Source organism: Ranitomeya variabilis, chromosome 5 (assembly GCF_051348905.1).
Source record: "Ranitomeya variabilis isolate aRanVar5 chromosome 5, aRanVar5.hap1, whole genome shotgun sequence".
Lineage (NCBI taxonomy): Eukaryota > Metazoa > Chordata > Amphibia > Anura > Dendrobatidae > Ranitomeya > Ranitomeya variabilis.
In genome coordinates, this window is record NC_135236.1 from 22837159 (window position 1) to 22860552 (window position 23394).

Below are 23394 nucleotides of genomic sequence, written 5' to 3' on the forward strand. Positions count from 1 at the left end.
AAAATATTATTGGGTTTCTAAAGTCTCCCTTAAAAAACAAAAAATACATAAAAAAACAGTGGGAGAGTAATATTGCCCTTTCAGCTTGTGTGCCAGTCTTGACTCCTGGGTGTGCCACCTCTCTCTCTCATTCAGTGGGCTATAGAAAGCCTATTTTTTTTTTTTTTAATTTTTTTTTTTATATTATTTGGTTTCTAAAGTCTCCCTGAAATAAAAAAAAACTTAAAAAAACAGTGGGAGAGTAATATTGCCCTTTCAGCTTGTGCGCCAGTCTTGACTCCTGGGTGTGCCACCTCTCTCTCTCTAATTGTGGGCCATAGAAAGCCTTTTTTTTTTTTTTTTTTTAATATTATTTGGTTTCTAAAGTCTCCCTGAGAAAAAAAATAAAATAAATTAGGTGGGAGATTAATATTGACATTAGTGCTTGAGTGACAGTCCTGCGTGTGTGTCATCTCTGTGATTTTGTGCCACAGAAAACAGAGTGTGTAACATTGTGCCTGATTTTCCTTGTGGTCTCACCAACCTGTTAAGGGATATTGAAATCATACTTAAGTTATAGCTCACCGTGTAAGTTGTTTGACAGCAACAAATAAAGTTACTTTGGTTAAGATTTTAAAACAATGAGGAAGTCTGGTGCAAGAGGTCGTCGTGGGCGTTCATTGTCAGCTGGTAATGATGGTAGTGGTAGTGGAGCATCAGGTGGTCGTGGGGATAAAAATATTCCACCTAAGTCTGGAGCTGTGGAGCCAGTTTCGTCGTCAGGCTACACAAGGCCTCGAACGCTCTCTTTTCTGGGAGTAGGAAAACCGCTTTTAAAGGCGGAGCAGCAACAGCAAGTTTTGGCTTACATTGCAGACTCAGCCTCTAGCTCTTTTGCCTCCTCTTCCGAAACTGGTAAATGTAAAAGCAGCGCGTCGCTTGTGGATGTTCACGGTCAGGGACAAGTCGCTTCCTTGTCCTCCTCAGCAAAAACTACAACAAGAGAGAAGGATGCAGCAGGCGACACAACGGGTCACTCCATGGAGCTATTTACACATACCGTCCCTGGCTTAGAAAGTGAAACATTTAACAGGCCATGCCCATTACAAGTATATTCTGACATGGAGTGCACTGATGCACAGCCACAGCCAGAGTACTATGCTGCTCCTTTGACTCAGACCACCACATTGCCCTCTCAGGGTACAGATCCACAATCAGACCCTGATGAGACTATGTTGCCCCGCCACGAACGCTATACCACCGACCGACACAGTGACACAGACGAAGTTGCACACGAGCTCGAAGAGGAGGTAATAGATGACCCAGTTATTGACCCCGATTGGCAGCCATTGGGGGAACAGGGTGCAGGCGGCAGTAGTTCAGAAGCGGAGGTGGAGGAGGGGCCGCAGCAGGCATCAACATCGCAACAGGTTCCATCTGCCGGGCCCGTATCTGGCCCAAAACGCGTGTCAAAGCCAAAACCTGTTGGAGCACAGCGTTGCCATCCGGTTAAAGCTCAGTCTGCAATCCCTGAAAAGGGATCCGAGTCTAGGAAGAGTGCAATCTGGCATTTTTTTAAACAACATCCAACTGATCAGCGCAAAGTCATCTGTCAAAAATGTTCAACTAGCTTAAGCAGAGGTCAGAATCTGAAAAGTCTAAATACTAGTTGCATGCATAGACACTTAACCACCATGCATTTTCAAGCCTGGACTAACTACCAAACGTCCCTCAAGGTTGTAGCACCCTCGGCCAATGAAGCTAGTCAGCAACGCAACATCCCTTCCGTCACTGTAAGGCCACCATTTTCCGCACCACCGGCAGTATCTGTGCAGGTTTCTTTGCCAGCCAAAAGCAGTCAGGGTCAGGGAATCACCAGTTTTGTAGGAGGAAATATTGCATCTAGGGCACCGGCGGAAACAATACCGTCTCCAACCGTCTCTCAGTCTGCCATGTACACCGGCACACCCGAAAGTTCCACGATCTCCAGCTCTCCAGTCCAGCTCACCCTACATGAGACTCTGGTTAGAAAAAGGAAGTACTTATCCTCGCATCCGCGTACACAGTGTTTTAACGCCCACATAGCTAGACTAATCTCGTTAGAGATGATGCCCTACCGGTTAGTTGAAAGCGAAGCTTTCAAAGCCCTGATGGAGTACGCTGAACCACGATACGAGCTACCCAGTCGACACTTTTTTTCCAGAAAAGCCATCCCAGCCCTGCACCAGCATGTTAAACAGCGCATCGTCCATGCACTCAGGCAATCTGTGAGTACAAAGGTGCACCTGACTACAGATGCATGGACCAGTAGGCATGGCCAGGGACGTTATGTGTCCATCACGGCACACTGGGTGAATGTGGTGGATGCAGGGTCCACAGGCGACATCAATTTAGGGACAGTTGTGCCTAGCCCACGGTCTAGGAAACAGTTGGCTGTAGGCGTTCGCACCCCCTCCTCCTCCTCCTCCTCGTCCTCCTGCAGAAGCTACAGCTCTTCCACAGAACGCAGTCTGCCAACCACTCCATCGGCAGATGACACTGTTGCACACCAGTTGTCCCATTATGGGCCAGCTACTGCCAAGCGTCAGCAGGCTGTATTGGCTATGAAGTGCTTGGGCGACAACAGACACACCGCGGAAGTTCTGTCCGAGTTCTTGCAACAAGAAACACAGTCGTGGCTGGGCACAGTAGATCTTGAGGCAGGCAAGGTAGTGAGTGATAACGGAAGGAATTTCATGGCTGCCATCTCCCTTTCCCAACTGAAACACATTCCTTGCCTGGCTCACACCTTAAACCTGGTGGTGCAGTGCTTATTGAAAACTTATCCTGGGTTCTCCGACCTGCTCCTCAAAGTGCGTGCACTTTGCTCACATATCCGATGTTCGCCTGTACACGCCAGCCGTATGCAGACCTATCAGCGGTCTTTGAACCTTCCCCAGCATCGCCTAATCATAGACGTTGCAACAAGGTGGAACTCAACACTGCACATGCTTCAGAGACTGTGCGAACAGAGGCGTGCTGTTATTTATTTGTGGGAGGATACACGGGCAGGCAGTAGGATGGCAGACATGGAGTTGTCAGGTGTGCAGTGGTCTAAGATACAAGACATGTGTCAAGTCCTTCAGTGTTTTGAGGAATGCACACGGCTGGTTAGTGCAGACAACGCCGTAATAAGCATGAGCATCCCCCTAATGCGTCTGCTGATGCAAAGTTTGACGCACATAAAGGAGCAGGCGTCTGCACCAGAGGAAGAGGAAAGCCTTGATGACAGTCAGCCATTGTCTGGTCAGGGCAGTGTACAGGACGAGGTAGCGGGCGAAGAGGAGGTGGAGGACGAGGAGGATGATGGGGATGAGTATATTTTTAATGCCGAACCTTTCCCGGGGGCACAGGAAATTGGTTGCGTGTCACGGCCGGGTTCTGGTTTTTTGAGGGACACAAGTGACGTAGATTTGCCTGCAACTGCCCCTCAACCAATCACAACCGGAGATTTTACAACTGGAACTTTGGCCCACATGGCGGATTATGCCTTACGTATCCTAAAAAGGGACACACGCATTACGAAAATGATGAACGATGACGATTACTGGTTGGCCTGCCTCCTTGATCCACGCTATAAAGGCAAATTGCAAAATATTATGCCACATGAGAACTTGGAACTAATATTAGCAACCAAACAATCAACTCTTGTTGACCGTTTGCTTCAGGCATTCCCAGCACACAGCGCACGTGATCGTTCTCACACGAGCTCCAGGGGGCAGCAGACTAGGAGTGTTAGGGGTGCACACATCAGAAGTGGCGTTGGACAGAGGGGTTTTCTGACCAGGTTGTGGAGTGATTTTGCTATGACCGCAGACAGGACAGGTACTGCTGCATCAATTGAAAGTGACAGGAGACAACATTTGTCCAGTATGGTTACTAACTATTTTTCATCCCTTATCGATGTTCTCCCTCAACCGTCATTCCCATTTGATTACTGGGCCTCCAAATTAGACACCTGGCCAGAATTGGCAGAATATGCATTGCAGGAGCTTGCTTGCCCGGCAGCAAGTGTCCTATCAGAAAGAGTATTCAGTGCTGCAGGTTCAATATTAACCGAAAAAAGGACTCGTCTGGCTACCCAAAATGTTGACGATCTAACATTCATTAAAATGAACCACAACTGGATTTCGAAATCTTTTGCCCCACCTTGCCCGGCCGACACCTAGCTTTCCTATGAAAGGCTCTTGCCTGTGAATTACTTTTCTAATGTCTAATTTGCTGCAGCTGATTGTACAGCATACGACATGTTTACACCTCCCTAAATGGCCAAACTCCCCACACGGGGCCGTGGTATCGCGACTTGGCGCAAGCACCCGTGAGACTGCTGTTTGTCTGAAGAGGTGGGTGTGCTCGCTTTTGGTTGACGGCATTGCTACTGGGTCCCTCATAGTACAATGTAGTGTCTCTGGCGGTGGTGGTGCACACCCAACGTCAGACACACCGTTGTAACATGAGGGGCCCTGGGGCGGTCCCGCCGGCCTCTAGAGAGTTCCCCCCTACCCCAGCTCAAAATGTGCTCTACCACATGCAAAATTATGTCGCACAGCTCCACCAATCTTTAGTCTATTCGCTGACATCATTCAATGTCTGGCACTGACAATACAAATTTGTAGACATCTACGATGCAACTTAAAGTAGTCTGTGTCTGTGTCCTATATTGGCACCATTAAATAGTTACTGCCAAATTACTATGTCAGAAACTCAGCAGATGAGCCCACCCCTGTACCTAAGTATGCCACCTTTTTTTTTGTTTTGGTTGTTTTGCGAGACATTAACATCTATTTATATTTTGGGAGTACTGGGACAGACACTCCTTGCACTACTCCTCCACTCACCACCAAGCTGCCTGCCCGTGTATCCATGTAACCGCTGTAAAACTGCCATGAGCCTATTGTTTGTTATTTTAGGCCTTTGAAGCCTGTCTGCGGTCCCTCCTTCCACTAGTCCTCCACTGACCAGACCACTGCTGCCCGTGTACCCCTGGAACCAATTATAAAGTGCCTACAGCCAGCCCATTTTCTTATGTTAGGCCTTTGAAGCCTGTCTGCGGTCCCTACTTTAAATACTCCTCCACTGACCACCAAGCTGCCTGCCCGTGTATCCATGTAACCGCTGTAAAACTGCCATGAGCCTATTGTTTGTTATGTTAGGCCTTTGATAGCCTGTCTGCGGTCCCTACTTTAAATACTCCTCCACTCACCACCAAGCTGCCTGCCCGTGTATCCATGTAACCGCTGTAAAACTGCCATGAGCCTATTGTTTGTTATTTTAGGCCTTTGAAGCCTGTCTGCGGTCCCTCCTTCCACTAGTCCTCCACTGACCAGACCACTGCTGCCCGTGTACCCCTGGAACCAATTATAAAGTGCCTACAGCCAGCCCATTTTCTTATGTTAGGCCTTTGAAGCCTGTCTGCGGTCCCTACTTTAAATACTCCTCCACTGACCACCAAGCTGCCTGCCCGTGTATCCATGTAACCGCTGTAAAACTGCCATGAGCCTATTGTTTGTTATGTTAGGCCTTTGATAGCCTGTCTGCGGTCCCTACTTTAAATACTCCTCCACTCACCACCAAGCTGCCTGCCCGTGTATCCATGTAACCGCTGTAAAACTGCCATGAGCCTATTGTTTGTTATTTTAGGCCTTTGAAGCCTGTCTGCGGTCCCTCCTTCCACTAGTCCTCCACTGACCAGACCACTGCTGCCCGTGTACCCCTGGAACCAATTATAAAGTGCCTACAGCCAGCCCATTTTCTTATGTTAGGCCTTTGAAGCCTGTCTGCGGTCCCTACTTTAAATACTCCTCCACTGACCACCAAGCTGCCTGCCCGTGTATCCATGTAACCGCTGTAAAACTGCCATGAGCCTATTGTTTGTTATGTTAGGCCTTTGATAGCCTGTCTGCGGTCCCTACTTTAAATACTCCTCCACTCACCACCAAGCTGCCTGCCCGTGTATCCATGTAACCGCTGTAAAACTGCCATGAGCCTATTGTTTGTTATTTTAGGCCTTTGAAGCCTGTCTGCGGTCCCTCCTTCCACTAGTCCTCCACTGACCAGACCACTGCTGCCCGTGTACCCCTGGAACCAATTATAAAGTGCCTACAGCCAGCCCATTTTCTTATGTTAGGCCTTTGAAGCCTGTCTGCGGTCCCTACTTTAAATACTCCTCCACTGACCACCAAGCTGCCTGCCCGTGTATCCATGTAACCGCTGTAAAACTGCCATGAGCCTATTGTTTGTTATGTTAGGCCTTTGATAGCCTGTCTGCGGTCCCTACTTTAAATACTCCTCCACTCACCACCAAGCTGCCTGCCCGTGTATCCATGTAACCGCTGTAAAACTGCCATGAGCCTATTGTTTGTTATTTTAGGCCTTTGAAGCCTGTCTGCGGTCCCTCCTTCCACTAGTCCTCCACTGACCAGACCACTGCTGCCCGTGTACCCCTGGAACCAATTATAAAGTGCCTACAGCCAGCCCATTTTTTTATGTTAGGCCTTTGAAGCCTGTCTGCGGTCCCTCCTTCCACTAGTCCTCCACTGGCCAGACCACTGCTGCCCGTGTACCCCTGGAACCAATTATAAAGTGCCTACAGCCAGCCCATTTTCTTATGTTAGGCCTTTGAAGCCTGTCTGCGGTCCCTACTTTAAATACTCCTCCACTGACCACCAAGCTGCCTGCCCGTGTATCCATGTAACCGCTGTAAAACTGCCATGAGCCTATTGTTTGTTATGTTAGGCCTTTGATAGCCTGTCTGCGGTCCCTACTTTAAATACTCCTCCACTCACCACCAAGCTGCCTGCCCGTGTATCCATGTAACCGCTGTAAAACTGCCATGAGCCTATTGTTTGTTATTTTAGGCCTTTGAAGCCTGTCTGCGGTCCCTCCTTCCACTAGTCCTCCACTGACCAGACCACTGCTGCCCGTGTACCCCTGGAACCAATTATAAAGTGCCTACAGCCAGCCCATTTTTTTATGTTAGGCCTTTGAAGCCTGTCTGCGGTCCCTCCTTCCACTAGTCCTCCACTGGCCAGACCACTGCTGCCCGTGTACCCCTGGAACCAATTATAAAGTGCCTACAGCCAGCCCATTTTCTTATGTTAGGCCTTTGAAGCCTGTCTGCGGTCCCTACTTTAAATACTCCTCCACTGACCACCAAGCTGCCTGCCCGTGTATCCATGTAACCGCTGTAAAACTGCCATGAGCCTATTGTTTGTTATGTTAGGCCTTTGATAGCCTGTCTGCGGTCCCTACTTTAAATACTCCTCCACTCACCACCAAGCTGCCTGCCCGTCTATCCATGTAACCGCTGTAAAACTGCAATGAGCCTATTGTTTGTTATTTTAGGCCTTTGATAGCCTGTCTGCGGCCCCTACTTGCAATACTCCTCCACTGACCACAATGCTGCCTGGAGTGCCTGCCTGTGTATCCATGTAACCGATGTAAAACTGCCATGACTGCCTACTGTTTGTTATTTTAGGCCTTTGATAGCCTGTCTGCAGCCCCTACTTGCAATACTCCTCCACTGACCACACCAATGCTGCCCGTGTACCCCTGGAACCTATTTAAAAGTTCATAGAGCCTAGTTATATATTTTATTTACTATTAATAAGGCCATGATGGACTACGCTGTACCACGCTACAAGCTAACCAGTCGACACTTCTTTTGCGAGAAAAGCCATCCCAACCCTCCACCAGCATGTAGAAGACCGCATTGTCCATGCACTCTGGCAATCTGTGAGTACAAAGGTGCACCTGACAACAGACGCATGGACCTGTAGGCATGGCCACGGAAGATTACGTGTCCATTACGGCGCAATGGGTTAATGTGGTGGATGCATGGTCCACAGGGGACAGCCTACTAAGTCTGTCTGCAGTCCCTAATTCAAATTTTCCTCCACTGTCTAAATCGGAGCTTCCACCTTCTGGCTTTCGGCCTATAGTATCAGAAATTAAACTGCATTTGGCCTTCAACTTTGGTTAGGGCCTACTAACGGCTTCTGCCCCTCCCTGGTGTTGCCCTCAACTAAATAAAGCTGAGCTTCAACCTTCTGCTCCAAATTACCATTTTAAAAAATGCAATAGGCTTTTCCGGCCTACTAAAGGTGTCTGTCTGTGTGCCCCTGCCTGGTGTTGTCCTCAACTAAATAAAGCTGAGCTTCAACCTTCTGCTCCAAATTACCATTTTAAAAAATGCAATAGGCTTTTCCGGCCTACTAAAGGTGTCTGTCTGTGTGCCCCTGCCTGGTGTTGTCCTCAACTAAATAAAGCTGAGCTTCAACCTTCCGGCTCTCATTAAGTGGTTTTAAAAAAAAAAAATGGTGGTTAGGGCCTACTAACGGCTTCTGCCCCTCCCTGGTGTTGCCCTCAACTAAATAAAGCTGAGCTTCAACCTTCTGCTCCAAATTACCATTTTAAAAAATGCAATAGGCTTTTCCGGCCTACTAAAGGTGTCTGTCTGTGTGCCCCTGCCTGGTGTTGTCCTCAACTAAATAAAGCTGAGCTTCAACCTTCCGGCTCTCATTAAGTGGTTTTAAAAAAAAAAAATGGTGGTTAGGGCCTACTAACGGCTTCTGCCCCTCCCTGGTGTTGCCCTCAACTAAATAAAGCTGAGCTTCAACCTTCTGCTCCAAATTACCATTTTAAAAAATGCAATAGGCTTTTCCGGCCTACTAAAGGTGTCTGTCTGTGTGCCCCTGCCTGGTGTTGTCCTCAACTAAATAAAGCTGAGCTTCAACCTTCTGCTCCAAATTACCATTTTAAAAAATGCAATAGGCTTTTCCGGCCTACTAAAGGTGTCTGTCTGTGTGCCCCTGCCTGGTGTTGCCCTCAACTAAATAAAGCTGAGCTTCAACCTTCTGCTCCAAATTACCATTTTAAAAAATGCAATAGGCTTTTCCGGCCTACTAAAGGTGTCTGTCTGTGTGCCCCTGCCTGGTGTTGTCCTCAACTAAATAAAGCTGAGCTTCAACCTTCCGGCTCTCATTAAGTGGTTTTAAAAAAAAAAAATGGTGGTTAGGGCCTACTAACGGCTTCTGCCCCTCCCTGGTGTTGCCCTCAACTAAATAAAGCTGAGCTTCAACCTTCTGCTCCAAATTACCATTTTAAAAAATGCAATAGGCTTTTCCGGCCTACTAAAGGTGTCTGTCTGTGTGCCCCTGCCTGGTGTTGCCCTCAACTAAATAAAGCTGAGCTTCAACCTTCTGCTCCAAATTACCATTTTAAAAAATGCAATAGGCTTTTCCGGCCTACTAAAGGTGTCTGTCTGTGTGCCCCTGCCTGGTGTTGTCCTCAACTAAATAAAGCTGAGCTTCAACCTTCCGGCTCTCATTAAGTGGTTTTAAAAAAAAAAAATGGTGGTTAGGGCCTACTAACGGCTTCTGCCCCTCCCTGGTGTTGCCCTCAACTAAATAAAGCTGAGCTTCAACCTTCTGCTCCAAATTACCATTTTAAAAAATGCAATAGGCTTTTCCGGCCTACTAAAGGTGTCTGTCTGTGTGCCCCTGCCTGGTGTTGCCCTCAACTAAATAAAGCTGAGCTTCAACCTTCTGCTCCAAATTACCATTTTAAAAAATGCAATAGGCTTTTCCGGCCTACTAAAGGTGACTGTCTGTGTGCCCTTGCCTGGTGTTGCCCTCAACTAAATAAAGCTGAGCTTCAACCTTCTGCTCCAAATTACCATTTTAAAAAATGCAATAGGCTTTTCCGGCCTACTAAAGGTGTCTGTCTGTGTGCCCCTGCCTGGTGTTGCCCTCAACTAAATAAAGCTGAGCTTCAACCTTCTGCTCCAAATTACCATTTTAAAAAATGCAATAGGCTTTTCCGGCCTACTAAAGGTGTCTGTCTGTGTGCCCCTGCCTGGTGTTGTCCTCAACTAAATAAAGCTGAGCTTCAACCTTCCGGCTCTCATTAAGTGGTTTTAAAAAAAAAAAATGGTGGTTAGGGCCTACTAACGGCTTCTGCCCCTCCCTGGTGTTGCCCTCAACTAAATAAAGCTGAGCTTCAACCTTCTGCTCCAAATTACCATTTTAAAAAATGCAATAGGCTTTTCCGGCCTACTAAAGGTGTCTGTCTGTGTGCCCCTGCCTGGTGTTGCCCTCAACTAAATAAAGCTGAGCTTCAACCTTCTGCTCCAAATTACCATTTTAAAAAATGCAATAGGCTTTTCCGGCCTACTAAAGGTGTCTGTCTGTGTGCCCCTGCCTGGTGTTGCCCTCAACTAAATAAAGCTGAGCTTCAACCTTCTGCTCCAAACTACCATTTTAAAAAATGCAATAGGCTTTTCCGGCCTACTAAAGGTGTCTGTCTGTGTGCCCCTGCCTGGTGTTGCCCTCAACTAAATAAAGCTGAGCTTCAACCTTCTGCTCCAAATTACCATTTTAAAAAATGCAATAGGCTTTTCCGGCCTACTAAAGGTGTCTGTCTGTGTGCCCCTGCCTGGTGTTGCCCTCAACTAAATAAAGCTGAGCTTCAACCTTCTGCTCCAAATTACCATTTTAAAAAATGCAATAGGCTTTTCCGGCCTACTAAAGGTGTCTGTCTGTGTGCCCCTGCCTGGTGTTGTCCTCAACTAAATAAAGCTGAGCTTCAACCTTCCGGCTCTCATTAAGTGGTTTTAAAAAAAAAAAATGGTGGTTAGGGCCTACTAACGGCTTCTGCCCCTCCCTGTTGTTGCCCTCAACTAAATAAAGCTAAGCTTCAACCTTCTGCTCCAAATTACCATTTTAAAAAATGCAATAGGCTTTTCCGGCCTACTAAAGGTGTCTGTCTGTGTGCCCCTGCCTGGTGTTGCCCTCAACTAAATAAAGCTGAGCTTCAACCTTCTGCTCCAAATTACCATTTTAAAAAATGCAATAGGCTTTTCCGGCCTACTAAAGGTGTCTGTCTGTGTGCCCCTGCCTGGTGTTGCCCTCAACTAAATAAAGCTGAGCTTCAACCTTCTGCTCCAAATTACCATTTTAAAAAATGCAATAGGCTTTTCCGGCCTACTAAAGGTGTCTGTCTGTGTGCCCCTGCCTGGTGTTGTCCTCAACTAAATAAAGCTGAGCTTCAACCTTCCGGCTCTCATTAAGTGGTTTTAAAAAAAAAAAATGGTGGTTAGGGCCTACTAACGGCTTCTGCCCCTCCCTGGTGTTGCCCTCAACTAAATAAAGCTAAGCTTCAACCTTCTGCTCCAAATTACCATTTTAAAAAATGCAATAGGCTTTTCCGGCCTACTAAAGGTGTCTGTCTGTGTGCCCCTGCCTGGTGTTGCCCTCAACTAAATAAAGCTGAGCTTCAACCTTCTGCTCCAAATTACCATTTTAAAAAATGCAATAGGCTTTTCCGGCCTACTAAAGGTGTCTGTCTGTGTGCCCCTGCCTGGTGTTGCCCTCAACTAAATAAAGCTGAGCTTCAACCTTCTGCTCCAAATTACCATTTTAAAAAATGCAATAGGCTTTTCCGGCCTACTAAAGGTGTCTGTCTGTGTGCCCCTGCCTGGTGTTGCCCTCAACTAAATAAAGCTGAGCTTCAACCTTCTGCTCCAAATTACCATTTTAAAAAATGCAATAGGCTTTTCCGGCCTACTAAAGGTGTCTGTCTGTGTGCCCCTGCCTGGTGTTGCCCTCAACTAAATAAAGCTGAGCTTCAACCTTCTGCTCCAAATTACCATTTTAAAAAATGCAATAGGCTTTTCCGGCCTACTAAAGGTGTCTGTCTGTGTGCCCCTGCCTGGTGTTGTCCTCAACTAAATAAAGCTGAGCTTCAACCTTCCGGCTCTCATTAAGTGGTTTAAAAAAAAAAAAATGGTGGTTAGGGCCTACTAACGGCTTCTGCCCCTCCCTGGTGTTGCCCTCAACTAAATAAAGCTGAGCTTCAACCTTCTGCTCCAAATTACCATTTTAAAAAATGCAATAGGCTTTTCCGGCCTACTAAAGGTGTCTGTCTGTGTGCCCCTGCCTGGTGTTGTCCTCAACTAAATAAAGCTGAGCTTCAACCTTCTGCTCCAAATTACCATTTTAAAAAATGCAATAGGCTTTTCCGGCCTACTAAAGGTGTCTGTCTGTGTGCCCCTCCCTGGTGTTGCCCTCAACTAAATAAAGCTGAGCTTCAACCTTCTGCTCCAAATTACCATTTTAAAAAATGCAATAGGCTTTTCCGGCCTACTAAAGGTGTCTGTCTGTGTGCCCCTGCCTGGTGTTGCCCTCAACTAAATAAAGCTGAGCTTCAACCTTCTGCTCCAAATTACCATTTTAAAAAATGCAATAGGCTTTTCCGGCCTACTAAAGGTGTCTGTCTGTGTGCCCCTGCCTGGTGTTGCCCTCAACTAAATAAAGCTGAGCTTCAACCTTCTGCTCCAAATTACCATTTTAAAAAATGCAATAGGCTTTTCCGGCCTACTAAAGGTGTCTGTCTGTGTGCCCCTGCCTGGTGTTGCCCTCAACTAAATAAAGCTGAGCTTCAACCTTCTGCTCCAAATTACCATTTTAAAAAATGCAATAGGCTTTTCCGGCCTACTAAAGGTGTCTGTCTGTGTGCCCCTGCCTGGTGTTGCCCTCAACTAAATAAAGCTGAGCTTCAACCTTCTGCTCCAAATTACCATTTTAAAAAATGCAATAGGCTTTTCCGGCCTACTAAAGGTGTCTGCCCCTCCCTGGTGTTGTCCTCAACTGAACAAAGCTGAGCTTCCACATTCTGGCTTTCGCCCTATACTATCAGATATTAAACTGCATTTGGCCTACTAGTGTGGTTAGGCCCTTGAAACAGTGTCTGCTGCTCTTGGGTTTGCTACTCCACTGAACAAAGCAATGCCGCCTGTTTAGTCCTGTTACCAATTTTGAACTGCATGTAGCCTACTTTATTCTTTGGCCCTATATCTGTTTCCTCCTCATCCTGCCCATTGCCCAGCCACTGCTAAATGAGTCTGCTGGTACATTGACCTAGACCACTACATTCCCCTTGTACTCTACACAGCCAGAATCTGTCCCTGCTGAAAGTAAGGTTCCCCTTCCCGCATGTTATACCACCTTACACAGGGACAAAGAGGAAGGTGCAGATGAAAGTGCAGGTTCCTTCATCAGGTGGGGGGGCATACTCGTTGGCGACGTCACTGGCACAGGGCCCCTCAGAGTACGCAAAAGTGTCGCTGCTGGTGGCCATGCAAACACACCGCCGTACTTTGAGGGGCCCTGTGCCAGTGGCAATGCGAACGAGTGGGCCCCCCCCTGCTTGCTCAGGATTACAGCACTTGCAACTTTTAAATACTTACCTTTCCCTGCAACACCGCCGTGACGTAGTCCGCATTTCCTGGGCCCACGAAAAACTTGAGCCAGCCCTACTCCCCCCACAACTTTCCCCCAATTCCCTATGCCCAACTATTATTATACAGTTAATTAAGATTGGCAAGCTTCAGAAACAAGAATGGATGTTTTTGGCATTAAAATGGGCACTGTAGGTGTTTTCCTGGCCTCCACTCACTGCCGACTATGCTTCCCCATTGACTTGCATTGGGTTTCGTGTTTCGGTCGATCCCCGACTTTTAGCGATAATCGGCCGACTGCACTCGACTCGACTCTGGACAAAATCGGGTTTCCCAAAACCCTACTCGATCTTAAAAAAATGAAAGTCGCTCAACCCTAGCCAAGAGTAATAAATTAATTAATCAGGAAGAATATGATTATCTTCTTCCGAAACATGTTGTGGCCGCAACATTTTATGCACTTCCTAAATTGCATAAGGGGGTCTGTCCCCTTAGGGGCAGACCTATCGTATCAGGTATTGGTAGTGTGGGCCACAACGTGGGCACATATCTTGATGAGATACTCAGACCGTTTGTGAGTTCCTTACCATCATATGTCAGGGATACAGCTGACCTCCTCAGTAAACTTGACAATATCAATGTGGAACCAGAAATATTCTTAGCTAGCATTGATATTGAGGCACTCTATTCGTCTATCCCACATAACTTTGGGATTGGTGGTGTGAAACATTTTCTGGCGACAAGAGGCCGTCAGTGTATCCCTCACAATGATTTCGTAATCTCCCTCCTTGAGTTTGTTTTGCAGAATAATTTCTTCACCTTTGATGGTAAAGTCCTCCACCAGCTCAGGGGCACGGCCATGGGTAACCCCTGTGCGCCAAGTTACGCCAACCTGTTCCTGGGCTGGTGGGAGGACACCATCGTTTTTTCTGAGAAATCTGTGCACCTGACAAGTAAGATTGATCTCTGGGTCAGGTTCATAGATGATGTTTTTATTTTGTGGCGAGGTACCATGGCCGAGTTCCAAGAGTTCATTGACTCATTGAACTATAATGAGATGGGTCTAAGATTCACATATGAAATTGACCCTAAGAAACTGGCCTTCCTCGATGTCCTAATCACAAAATCAAAAAACGGGGACAGCTTAGAGACGACTATATTTCGAAAACCGACCTCTACCAATTCCCTACTGAAGTGGGAGAGCCATCACCCCTATTCCTTGAAAAAAGGTATACCTAAAGGTCAGTACCTATGGTTAAAAAGGAACTGTTCAAATGCAAAAGATTTCAAAGGCAAGGCAGATGACTTGCGTCAAAGATTCCTTATGAAAGGGTACCCTGACTCTATACTTAGAGAGGCCTTTAGACATGCAAACGAACAAGATAGGAGGGGATTGTTGATACCCAGAAGAAGAATTGAGAACCCGGATGGGAAAGCTCGACTTATCTGCACCTTTGATAAAGGGGCTCAGATGGTTAAGCAGGTAATTCAAGAGCATTGGGGTATCCTTCAGATGGATGAGGATATAAGAGATTTTGTGGGTGAAAGACCACACATCACCTACAGAAAGAGTCGCACAATAGGAAACCGTTTAGTCCATAGCCACTTTGTTACGCCTGTGGCCAGGGAAACCTGGTTACCAACCAGAATAAAGGGATGCTACCGCTGTGGCACTTGTATAGCTTGCGAACATATATGTGTGGGAAAAAGATTCGATGGTATTGGGGAATCTTTTGAGATCAGAGATTTCATCAATTGCAAAACGAAGGGTGTAATCTACCGTATGATTTGCAGGTGCGGCAAAACCTATGTGGGTAAAACTGGAAGAGAACTTAGGAGGAGGATAGGAGAGCATCTGGGCGACATCCGCAATAAAAGAGACACATCTGTGGCTAGACATGTGAATGGGTTGCATAATGGGGATCTGAAGGTCATCCAGTTCATGGGTATTGAGAAGGTCAAACCACCAAGAAGGGGAGGGGATTTTGATAAAATTTTGCTCCAAAGGGAATCGAGGTGGATATTTCGTTTAAATACTTGCTCTCCACATGGTCTGAATGAACAACTAAATTATAGTTGCTTTCTGTGAATAGACATGAATCCCAGGATTTGGATAGGTGTACGGTAACTTTTTGATAGGCTGGGGGGTAGGGTCTCGCCCTCTAGAAATACTGAGTCAATAAAACAGAATATATATATGATCTAGTATGATCTAGTATGATCTTAGAATAAAATACCAGCCACTGCTGTATTTTATGTATCTTTATCTCTAGCCCCGACTTATGGGGCAAAAAAATTGAGATCGCCGTTTTATGGATTTTTATTTAAATAAAAAAAATTTTTTTGGACGGTTCTCCCCCTCCCCCCCTCCCTCATAGTATATACAACATTTTCTTGATAGTACATAACTGTCTGTGATTAAGATTGTAGACATTGAGACCGTATAATATGGTAGTCCACATTAAGACCATATAATATGGTAGTCTATATGGACTACCCAAACATTACCCGGATAGGTTCATGAAATTTTATTACATATTTGGTGAAATATGGTTCACATTATACCCCTACATATGTGTATATCAAGGAATTCTCTTTGTAGATATTTACAGCCCACATCAGATATATTATGATTTGGTTATAAGTCCAATGTAAATTAAGAGGTGGCTTGTTTATTGGCTGCTACATTTGACCATTCTATAAAATACCTGTAGGAATAGGCCTTCTTCATAAAAACAATTATAAAAACAAGAAGGAAGGCTGCTGGAAAGAAGCAGGGCGCGTCCGAGGGTGAGTATATACCTAATAGGAATATACTCACCCTCGGCTTCTTTCCGGCAGCCTTCCTTCTTAAGAATGAGCGCGTGAAGGACCTTTCGATGACGTCACGGCTTGTGATTGGTCGCGGCCGCCCACGTGACCGCTCAGCGACCAATCACAAGCCGTGACATAATTCTCATGTCCTAAATTCCTAGAATGAGGAATTTAGGACCTGAGAATTACGTCACGGCTTGTGATTGGTCGCTGAGCGGTCACGTGGGTGGCCGCGACCAATCACAAGCCGTGACGTCATCAAAAGGTCTTTCAAGCGCCATTCTTAGGAACAGAAGATGCCAATTACTACCAGGGCGCGTCAGAGGGTGAGTATATCAATATTTTTTATTTTAATTCTTTATTTTACACTTAAATGTGGATTCCGATACCGATTTCCGATATCGCAAACATATCGGAACTCGGTATCGGAATTCCGATACCAGATTCAGAAGATCGCCGACCTCATGGCCGACCCCACACAGGGGTCGGGTTTCATGAAACCCGACTTTGCCAAAAGTCGGCGACTTCTGAAAATGGCCGACCCGTTTCGCTCAACCCTAGTCACGAACACTTGACAAACTTTCATCTACACCTTTAATTGGACGCCCCTTAGCAGGGCCACGGACCGGGTTGGGCCACCGTGACATCCCCAGAACCAAGTCAGAGAGGGACCCGGTACCAAGTACCCCACTGCCCTGCGCCTGGGGGCGATTCGACTTTGGCATCACAAACAGGATCTACTTAAGCCTGAGAATCAGGTCATGTGTGCCTAAGAACTGTGTCAGAACTGTGCTTGAAGTGTGATTTATTGCAAAGACTGTGTATTGCCATTTTCCGCCAAAATTCCCTCCAAAACCGCCCCGATTACCGTGCCACGAGGAGCGCAGGAGAAGAAGAAGGGCGTGGAGTTGTGGGCGTGAATGAACTGAGAAGCACGAAAAATAATGGCCGCCCAGTCTAAATATTTCTGTACCTTGAGGACGTGTCCGTCAGCAGCCGAGATCCGCCTCCTGATTCTCAATGGCGGGCGGAGACAAAGAAAGCGAAACCGCCCACGAAGGAGAGAGCGGGAAAAGGACGAAGAAGAAAACCACGTGGAGGACGCCATGGCGAGCTGCCCAGGACCAGAGCGTGGGGTCGGAGCAGAGAACTCCCCCAGCTACCCGGAGGGGCACCATAACCGGGCCTCCACTGCTGATGCTGATTTCCTGCAGGCTGGAATGGAGTTGATTGACCAGCTCCTGCAGATGTGAGTAACCACCAGGGCCGCATACCAGATGACACCTGCGGAGGATTCCTCATCACCGCCACCGCTCCCTACATCGCTACAGGAACCGCTGCCAACACAGTCACGGACGCTGCCACTAGCAGAGCCAGCCGACATCGAGGACATCACTGTGGCAGGTAAGAATGCTTACCCTGCCCCGGTGACCGAAGGACTGCTGATAGGTCCCATAGCAGCGTCACCTACTGCCATGACTAAGACTAACTCTGAATTGACAAGTCCTAACACTACCACCAATGTGTGCATTATTGCCGCTACTGAACTTGCTACCAAAACTGACATTCGAATCCAGACTCCTGGTGATCTGGCCGCACCGGAGAGACGAACCAATGACACTGATACCGCATCAGACGAGTACACGGAACCGAAGCTTCCCCGGTCAGGAAGTGTTCATTACCGACTGATGCCTTGCAACCTACTATAAGAATAAACCTCGGAAACCTGAGATTGTAAATAGTTAACTGTTTGTTTTCCTGTTTTGCTGCTTAAAACCCATATAGGCTTAATTCTTAAAGGGATCCCTTTGTTGACCCGGGACCCTATTGTTTCTAAGTTTTGCACAAGTTTTCTACTTTCGTTAAAAGACTGCCGAATCATGGACGGTGAATGGTTCAAAAACTGCTTGTAAATAGTTTGCACCTTCTTAAAGGTGCCCTTTACTGGTTTTACAAAAAGAAGAGCTTTTTGAAGAGACTGTTCCTGATTACAGCGCAAAAGTTCTTGCTTTAAATGGACTTGCTAATTGATAGTTTTCACTACCTCAAAGAGACTTGGTTCCCTCTTAAAGGGGATGTTTAATTGTTGCACTTAGCCTAAAACATGATAATGTTGCCTTAAGAAAGTTGAATAGTGATAATGTTTTACACTCAATTCTAAATGTTTTACATAGAAATAGTTTGTAGTTAGTTAGCTAGTAATTAGTCACTGTGCATCGGTCAACTATACAACGCACTTTGCACAAGGAGAAGCTGTATGGGAGAGTGATGCGAAAGAAGCCGTTTCTGCAAGCACGCCAAAAACAGAGTCGGCTGAGGTATGCAAAAGCACATTTGGAGAAGCCAATTTCTTTTTGGAAGAAGGTCCTGTGGACTCATGAAACCAAGATTGAGGTGTTTGGTAATACAAAAGGGCGTTATGCATGGCGGCAAAAAAACACAGTGCGTTGTATAGTTGACCGATGCACAGTGACACCATCTGCAGCAAGTTGATGCTGCAGCTCTCTGGAAATGGTCTGAGGATTGTCCTTGACTGATCTCACCATTCTTCTTCTCTGCCTTTCTGATGTTTTTCTTGGCCTGTCACTTCTGGCCTTAACAAGAACTGTACCTCTGTTCTTCCATTTCCTTACTATGTTCCTCACAGTGGAAATTGACAGGTTAAATCTCTGAGACAGCTTTTTGTATCCTTCCCCTGAACAACTATGTTGAATAATCTTTGTTTTCAGATCATTTGACAGTTGTTTTGAGGAGCCCATGATGCCACTCTTCAGAGGAGATTCAAACAGGAGAACAACTTGCAAGTGGCCACTTTAAGTAGCTTTTCTCATGATTGCATACACCTAGCTATGAAGTTCAAAGCTCAATGAGGTTACAAAACCAAAAAAAGTGCTTTAGTAAGTCAGTAAAAAGTAGGTAGGAGTATTTAAAACAAGAAAATGATAAGGGTGCCCATACTTATGCACCTGTCAAATTTTGTTTGAATGCAGATTGCACATTTTCAGTTAGTACAATAAACCTCATTTCAAGTCAGAAACGTTACTGTGTCCAACAGTTATTAGATAAATGAAACTGAAATAGCTGTTGCAAAAAAAACAATTTTTATAAAACATTAAGCTTAAGATTAATAGGGGTGCCCAAACTTTTTCATATGACTGTACCTGTATGGGTAATAACAGTTATTTATAGTTAGTTAATTAATAAGTGTTATTTAAAATCTTAAGCACAATGTAAATATGTTTTTGTTTGCAACGTTCAAGTGTTCTCACCTCCCATAAAGGGAAGCACTGTTATATTTAATTGTTTACAGCATTTCAAAAATTGTGCATGTCTTTTGCTAACATGTATTGTTGTTGTTCTTTTCCCAGTCTGGGAGTACTGGATTTAAAGGGGAGGGGGGAGTGCAGCGCCCCAGAGTCCTGGTCGTGCAGTACTGTTGCTCTTCCACCAGGGGGAGTGATGGTACGTCTGATTGAACTAAAAGAGTTCACCTGACCAGGTATCACAGTCACATACTACACTTCACACTCCGGCCACCAGGGGGAGCAAAAGTTTCTATCTATTAGGCCACTCCTCACACTCGGGTAAAACTCGGGGTCGGATAGGAAGTTAGTCAGAAAGCTGCCTGGGTGAGACCCAGAGAAGACCTGTCAGGCAGACAGGGAGAGAAGGAGGAACATCTGAGCTGCAGACAGAGGTCCCTGTCAGGGGTGGGATCCTGACAGAGACATAGCAAGTAGAGTTGAGCATTCCGATACCGCAAGTATCGGGTATCGGCCGATACTTGCGGTATCGGAATTCCGATACCGAGATCTGATACTTACCGCATATCGGATACCGGAATCGGAAGTTCCCAGAATTCAAACAGCACAAATTCATCCAATGAGGAATGATTACAAGTGTGGGCACATCCTGTTCAGCATGGTGGGCATGTAACTACTGGCAAGGCTGTGATTGGCTGCTGAAATGATGTCATGATGCACTATAAAAAATGCTGCCGTTCTTTCTGGCTCACTCTGCTGTGAATTCAGTTAGGCATAGGACACTGTGTTCTGACTGAGGGCCAGTTGAGATAGCGGTTTGCTTCTTTGTGCTTTTCCCAGGATAATTTAGCAACTGCTGTGTGTTCAACTTGCTTTTGCCTTGCAGCGCTGTTTTCACAGCGATCTGCAAGGTCTCTGTGTGTGAGTGCAGCCCGCTCTCTAGTCTGTGTGCAGCCATAGCCGGTTGTATTCAGCTCAGGGTGGTTCACTGTCTCATACTGTTCTAACCATTCCATTGTCTTTTTTGCAAATAGTGCAGCCCGCTGCACATTTTTTCAAATAATTCCTATTAGTGGCTTTCCACCCGTATCCAGCTAAATTGTGGAAAAACACTACATAGGATAACGTAGAGGAGGTTTTTTGGGCCTTGCAGTGCCGTTTACGGCTGTCTGCACGGTCTCCGTGTGAGAGCAGCTCGCCCTGTAGTCTGTGTGCAGCCACAGCCGGTTGTATCCAGCTCAGGGTGCGTCACTGCCTCATACCGTAAAATACATTGTCCTTTTTTGCAAATAGTGCAGCCCGCTGCCCATTTTTTCAAATAATTCCTATTAGTGGCTTTCCACCCGTATCCAGCTAAATTGTGGAAAAACACTACATAGGATAACGTAGAGGAGGTATTTTGGGCCTTGCAGCGCCGTTTACGGCTGTCTGCACGGTCTCCGTGTGAGTGCAGCTCGCCCTGTAGTCAGTTCAGCCCAAAAAAATAAATAAATAATAAAGTTCACCAAACACACCACTTTACAGTTGTGTAGGCCACATTAGGTCATATTAAAGTCTAGTCCACACTTTAGAAAATTAGTGTTTCTTAAACCTGTTAGGAATTGTTCAGGAATAAGCACATTAAGCCGTTAGTACTTTTCTGCTTTTCTTTATCAGTCAACCAAGATGAAGAAGGCAGGGAGTAAGGCACGTGTGCGTGGGCGCAGATGTTATGAACTGGTGGTTTAGGAGCAACATTCGACGAGCTCTGGGGGAGGTGGTACCTGTACTAACCGCTGTTCCTGAGCTTAGCACAACACTAGAAGTAGCCGTGGGATGTTCCTGTCACTCCCTAGACACCTCGTCACAGCCGGAGGACTAACTACCCCTAAGATGGAAACAGGAAAGCTATCTTGCCTCAGAGAAAATTCCCAAAGGATAGGCAGCCCCCCACAAATATTGACTGTGAGTGAAGAGGGAAATGACATACGCAGAATGAAACCAGGATATACTAAAGGAGGCCAATCTAGCTAGATGGATAGAACAGGACAGAATACTGTGCGATCAGTATTAAAAACTAGAAAAATCCACCACAGAGTTTACAAAAATCTCCACACCTGACTAAAGGTGTGGAGGGTAAATCTGCAACCCAGAGCTTCCAGCTTAACTGAATAAATCCATAGTGACAAGCTGGACAAGAAAAAACAAAGAATGTGCAGAACGATTAAGTCCACAATATGTGGACAGCAAAAAACAAGCAAGGACTTATCTTTGCTGAACTGGTTAGAATATCAGGGAAATCCAAGCAGAGATGTGAATCCAAGCAGGAACCATAGCCAACTGGCACTGGCTGAAGGATAGAGCCAGGCTATATAGCTGAGCCAGAATAGACGATCAGTGGAAGCAACTGCAGACTGCTAATCCAAGGAGCAGCAGTACCACTTAAAACCACCGGAAGGAGCCCAAGAGCAGAACTCACAAAAGTGCCACTTACAACCACCGGAGGGAGCCCAAGAGCGGAATTCACAACAGTACCCCCCCCTTGAGGAGGGGTCACTGAACCCTCACCAGAGCCCCCAGGCCGATCAGGACGAGCCAAGTGAAAAGCACGAACCAAATCGGCGGCATGGACATCGGAGGCAACAACCCAAGAATTATCCTCCTGGCCATAACCCTTCCACTTGACAGGATACTGAAGCCTTCGCCTCGAAAAACGAGAATCCAAAATTTTCTCCACCACATATTCCAACTCCCCTTCAACCAACACCGGGGCAGGAGGATCCACAGAGGGAACAACGGGCACCACGTATCTCCGTAACAAAGATCTATGAAAAACATTATGGATGGCAAAAGAGGCTGGAAGGGCCAAACGAAAAGACACTGTATTGATAATCTCAGAAATCTTATAAGGACCAATAAACCAAGGCTTGAACTTAGGGGAAGAAACCTTCATAGGAACATGACGAGAAGATAACCAGACTAAATCCCCCACCCAAAGCCAGGGACCAACACACCGACGGCAGTTAGCAAAACGTTGAGCCTTTTCCTGAGACAACGTCAAATTGTCTACCACATGAGTCCAAATCTGCTGTAACCTGTCCATCACGGAATCCACACTAGGACAATCAGAAGGCTCAACCTGCCCCGAAGAAAAACGAGGATGAAAACCAAAATTACAAAAGAAAGGCGAAACCAAAGTAGCCGAACTAGCCCGATTATTAAGGCCAAACTCGGCCAACGGCAGGAAAGCCACCCAATCATTCTGGTCAGCAGATACAAAGCATCTCAAATAGGTTTCCAAGGTTTGATTAGTTCGCTCAGTTTGGCCATTTGTCTGAGGATGGACGCCGAAGAAAAAGACAAATCAATGCCCATCCTAGCACAAAAGGCCCGCCAAAACCTAGAAACAAACTGGGAACCTCTGTCAGACACAATATTCTCCGGAATGCCATGCAAATGAACCACATGCTGAAAAAACAATGGTACCAAATCAGAGGAGGAAGGCAATTTAGGCAAAGGTGCCAAATTGACCATTTTAGAGAACCGGTCACAAACCACCCAGATAACAGACATCTTCTGGGAAACAGGAAGATCCAAAATAAAATCCATGGAAATATGCGTCCAAGGCCAGTCAGGGCCGGCAAAGGCTTGGCCCGGGCACAAGTCCCACAAGACTGCACAAAAGAATGCACATCCCGCGACAAGGAAGGCCACCAAAAGGACCTAGCAACCGAATCTCTGGTACCAAAAATCCCAGGATGACCAGCCAACCCCGAACAATGAACCTCAGAAATTACCTTACTTGTTCATCTATCAGGAACAAACAGCTTCCCCACTGGACAGCGGTCAGGTTTATCAGCCTGAAATTCCTGAAGCACCCGCCGTAAATCAGGGGAGATGGCAGAAAGAATCACCCCTTCCTTAAGAATGCCAACCGGCACAAGGACTCCAGGAGAATCAGGCAAAAAACTCCTAGAGAGGGCATCAGCCTTAACATCCTTAGATCCCGGAAGATACGAGACCACAAAATTAAAATGGGAGAAAAAGAGGGACCTTCGAGCCTGTCTAGGTTTCAGCGGCTTG